This window comes from Thermobia domestica, chromosome 1 (genome assembly GCF_964235325.1).
Source record: "Thermobia domestica chromosome 1, izTheDome1.hap1.1, whole genome shotgun sequence".
NCBI classification, from domain to species: domain Eukaryota; kingdom Metazoa; phylum Arthropoda; class Insecta; order Zygentoma; family Lepismatidae; genus Thermobia; species Thermobia domestica.
In genome coordinates, this window is record NC_137454.1 from 297,366,183 (window position 1) to 297,371,676 (window position 5,494).

The 5,494-nt window shown below is 39.0% G+C and overlaps 1 pseudogene; it reads left to right on the forward strand.

The window, feature by feature from the left end:
• The first annotated feature begins 656 nt into the window (after positions 1–656).
• Positions 657–1,163, forward strand: LOC145680395 (protein GVQW3 pseudogene; annotated as a pseudogene).
• Positions 1,164–5,494: the final 4,331 nt, after the last annotated feature.

The window sequence follows — 5,494 nt, forward strand, 5'->3', positions numbered from 1 at the left end:
GGAAAGCCTTAGCTACCACACTTCTGTATCTGCCTGGCTTCCATGCTACCTATGGTCCTCCATGCCAAAGAATACCACTAAATTGTTTTATGTTTCTGTTGTTCCTATTCAACACTACACAACAGCCTATCTCCACTTGCTGCCCGTCAAAGCACCACTACTAACGTTCTCAAGTGACCTCATGATTTCAAGTTTTCTTGTCGTGCCTTGTGTTGTGTGACCAGTGGCGTATTTATGGGCTACCAGGCCTACCGGCGGTAGCTCTAGAATATTACAAAATAAAGTTATTATAATTTATATTATAAAATTGAATGTTACTATGTTTGCAACTCTTGATCTCTTGAACCACCAGACCAATCTCGATCAAATTTTCAACATAGATGAGGTTCGGGATTGGGATGGGTTTTATTATTTCGTTTTGATGGAAAAACATAGGGAAGGAGGAGGAGAGGGAAATATACAAGGTGTGTGAGAAAAGTAACGAGACTGGCAACACTACGGGCGATCTGGCAACGTTGTGTCTACCGGCCTGTGTTAGACCGGTTTGTTTATCCTTTCCACATCCACTTCCTCAGTCCGAGTTACAACTCCTTACAGTTAACACATTATTTTTGACAGCGCCATCAATGAAGTTGATTTTGTTGTGTGTTACAGAAATGGAGCATTGGAATTTAGACCAACGTTGTGCAATAAAGTTTTGTGTTAAACTTGGTGAATCCGCGAGTGTGACTTTTGAAAAGTTGAAACAGGTCTATGGGGAACATTGCTTATCAAGAGCGCAAGTTTTCCGCTGGAAGAAATCATTTTTGGAAGGCCAAGAACACGTTGAAGATGAACCTCGCTCAGGGAGACATTCAACTTTAAAAACTGACGAAAACGTTGAACGTGTGAGGGCTCTTGTGAGATCAGACTGTCGTTTAACAATAAGAATGATGAGTGAACAGTTAAATTTAAACACTTTCACCACAAATCAAATTTTGACAGACGATTTAAACATGCGAATGATTTGTGCCAAAATGGTGCCGAAAAAACTCACAACTGAACAGAAGGACAATCGAAAGAACGTGTGCGTTGATCTTCTTGAGAGGATTGCCAATGACCAAGAATTCTTGAATTGTGTGAACACAGGTGATGAATCGTGGATATTTGAGTACGATCCTTAAACAAAGCGGCAAAGCGAAGAGTGGCACAGTCTGTCATCTCCCCGGCCGAAGAAATGTAGAATGAGCAAATCAAAGATCAAGATTTTTTTTATTTTTTATTTTATTTTATTTTATTTTTTTTTTACAGTAAGGGTATCGTGCACAAAGAATTTGTTCCACCAGGACAAACTGTCAACCAAGTGTTTTATAAAAGTGTCCTTGAAAGGCTCAGGAAAAGAGTGATTCGTGTGGGATCAGACATTGCAGACAAGTAGATGCTTCATCATGACATTGCCCGTGTCACACGGCCATTTCCATCAGTGAATTTTTGACCTTAAAACGCATTACTATTGTTCTTCAACCCCCATATTCACCTGATTTGAGTCCTTGTGACTTTTTCCTTTTCCTGAAATTGTCCTAAAAGGGCGTCATTTCGGAACTCTGGAGAACATTCAAAAGACTGTGACCGACCAGTTAAAAGCCATACCAGTTGAAGACTTGCAGCGCTGCTACCAAGAGTGGGAACAAGGACTCCGCCGATGTATAGCTGCCCAAGGGAACTACTTTGAAGGGAATAACATTGTTGTTTGAAAAACATAAAAAACTTTAGTTATAGCACGACCAACAAGAGATGGTCTCTGACGTTTCTTACCACATGCGGTGGGACATTGCAGCCCCTACTTTGATACCAGTGTTACCAACCACGATCACTCCGTCTTATACCATTAATTAAATTGCCACTACAGTTGTACCGAAAAAAAAACCTTGACACGCGAGTAGGTGATGTTCTCTTACTAGACGCACTATAGTACAAAATCAGTCTCATTACTTTTCTAACATACCTCGTATAAAATCAATATAAATAAAAATAAAAGTGACTAGGTTTGTGACTTGATGCCTCTTGAACCTCCGAACCGATCTCAATAAAATTTGCAATATAGATGAGGTTTGGGACTGGAAAGCCTTTTATAATATCAACTTGACGGTAGAACCTAGGGGAGGGGGAGATATATCCGAAAATAAATAAAATAAATAATAATCCGAAAATAAATTAATACCTCTTGAACCACACAACCGATCTCAATGAAATTTTCAAACATAGATGAGGTTCGCACCTGGGGTGATTTTTATCGTTTCACTTTGACGGTAGAACTTAGGGGAGGGGGAAGGAAGGGGAGATATATAAAAATAAATATAACCTAATTACTCTTGAACCACCCGATTGATCTCGATCAAATTTTCAAACATAGATGAGGTTCGCACCTGGGGTGATTTTTATCGTTTCACTTTGACGGTAGAACTTAGGGGAGGGGGAAGGAAGGGGAGATATATAAAAATAAATATAACCTAATAACTCTTGAACCACCCGATTGATCTCGATCAAATTTTCAAACATAGATGAGGTTCGCACCTGGGGTGATTTTTATCGTTTCACTTTGACGGTAGAACTTAGGGGAGGGGGAAGGAAGGGGAGATATATAAAAATAAATATAACCTAATAACTCTTGAACCACTCGATTGATCTCGATCAAATTTTCAAACATAGATGAGGTTCGCACCTGGGGTGATTTTTATCGTTTCACTTTGACGGTAGAACTTAGGGGAGGGGGAAGGAAGGGGAGATATATAAAAATAAATATAACCTAATAACTCTTGAACCACCCGACAGATCTCGATCAAATTTTCAACATAGATGAAATTCAGGACTGGAGAGTCTTTTATATTTTCTATTTGACGGTAGAACCTAGGGGTGGAGGAGGGGAAGGGGAGAAATGCATATGAAAATAAATAAATTTAATAACTCTTGAAACGCCCAACCGATCTCGATTAAATTTTGAACATAGATGATGTTCTGGCCTGGTTATTTTTTTTTTTTTATCATTTTACTTTGACGGTGCAACTTAGCGGAGGGGGTGGAGGGAGATATATATGTAAAAAATAAAAATGCAAATTGTCTTTGTGACTTCATTACTCTTGAACCACCCAACCCATCTCGATCAAATTTTCCACATAGATGAGGTTTGACCCTCGGATTGGTTTTATCATATCACTTTAACGGTAGAACTTAGGGGAAGGGGAGGGGAGGGTAGACATAAAAGTAAATAAAACGTAAGAACTCTTGAACCACCCGATTGATCTCGATCAAATTTTCATAATAGATGAGGTTTAAATCTGTGATGGATTTTTCATATCACTTTGACGGTGCAACTTAGGGGAGAAGGGAGGGGAAGGAACATTTATAAATGATCGAAAACGACCGATATTAGTCTCAAATCTATTAGTTTTGGGGGCCACTGAGGTGAACGGTGATAATTCCGATCCCGTTTAAAACCAAATTCAGTCCCGCAACTTGGGAGGGAGATATAAAAATGATCGAAAATGACCAATATTACTATCGAAGCCATAGTTTTCGGAGTCGCTGATGTGAACAGTGACACTTCCGATCCCGTCTGAAACCGAATTCAGGCCCGCAATTTGGGGGATGGAGAGATAAAAATTATCGACAATGACTGATATTACTGTCGAATCCATAGTTTTCGGGGTCGCTGAGATGAACAATGATTTTCCTATGCTGTTTAAATCGATGCCACTAAAAACGAAAACAGCGTATTTCACGGCTACCAAACACATGAGATACGAAGTTGTGCACTTAAATTTTAATTTTAATCCAGCGAAGCGGGTAATTTATGTTAGTATAAATTAATTTACTTTGTAAATTAAGTATTTTATACTTAGTATCTTCTTTCAATGATACAATTTTCTAAGAACTTTATACATTTAGAAACATCTACATGCTTCTTTGTCCGCAGTCTGTTTCGCATTCTTGAGACCTTCGACATCGCAACACAGCAGAAACATCTACTCATTATTGCTTCAGAAAGAATCATGTAGCTATGAGCGCATTCCCCTTGTCTTCACCTACACTCGCAAAGTACGAACGACCTGCCAGTAGGGATGTGCACGAGACGAGTCGAGACAGGATTTTCCTGACAAAACTCGAGTCGAGACACAGCTCTTCCAATAGAGAAATATACATTTTTCCAGTCGAGACATCACTTTTAGAGCATATTTTCGAGACGAGACAGCCACAAATCTTGTCTCCTGCGCATCCCTACCTGCCAGGTAGTACAAGTTGCCTCGAGAGAAATCGGTTTCTTCGGAGTGCACGGAAAGTGAGGGAAACTTATACGACTAATGACAGTGCATTTTGGGGTCTCTGAGAACAAGGGACATATTGAACCTTGTTCCGTAGCCGGTTTGCGTCAATACTTTTCAAACCATAACACTTGACAGAGCATATTGTTTACAAGAGGTGTTCAAGTGGTTAGCGTACGCGCCTTGGCGCGGAAGACCTGGGTTCGATTCCCGGCGGGAGCTCATGTGGTTCGGATTCCACGTTAATTAGTAGGTCCACGTCTCAAATAGCCTCGTTGCTGAAAGAGACGCTAAACTAAAATCAACTCAACTCAAGAAGAGGTGTTCAAGTTTTTAAGAAATACTACCAAATATAACTGAGTAAAAACATAATGGGTTTCCTTCCATTTGGATTGATATGGAAACTGCATGATTTTCGGACAGTACAGCAAAATCACCATTAAAAATAAGGAAAAGAAATGATGAAGTTCACTACAAACAACTATATTACAAACATACTACATCGAGTGTATGTAGAAATTAATGATAGGTTTTCTGATTATGCTTTAATTCACACATGTTTTGTATTCTCAAAATTTCTTGGTTTGTGGGCTAAAAGAAATTTCCCAAAAAAAGGCATTAAACACATTGTTAAAGTCTTATGCCAATCATTTTGATCAAGTCTGACTGAAAAGTGCATTAAGTGTAATATATTAAGGAGAAGGCTTTTTGATTTCTCGAACAAACCAGTTCATGGAATATTGTCAACTATTTACCACAAAAAGTTAAACCAAGTGATCCCTGGAGTTAAGTTAGTTAATTGCGACAATAATTGTGATTACTACGTCAGTATGCGTAGAAAGAACGTTTCCTGCGCTGAAGAGTCATTTCTGAAGAATCATTTCTTCAGAAACTTCAGAAGTAGTCTAACTATAACCTTAACGATGAAGTCATCAAGGAATTTTTGTACCAAACAAGACCCATAGAAATCAAATATTAATATGTAAGTAATTGGTTTATAGCAGTATTATTTGCAAACTACTACGCATTTTTATGTATTATTATTTGCTTGTTTGTTCGATAGAACTGTTCCTTGCAGCACCGAGGCTACTTGGGACATGGACCGACAGGCTACGGTAGATCATGGATCATTGTAATGCGTTCAACACTCTCCCCTAGAATTGAATCCGGGATCGTGTCCATCAAAGGCACACGCG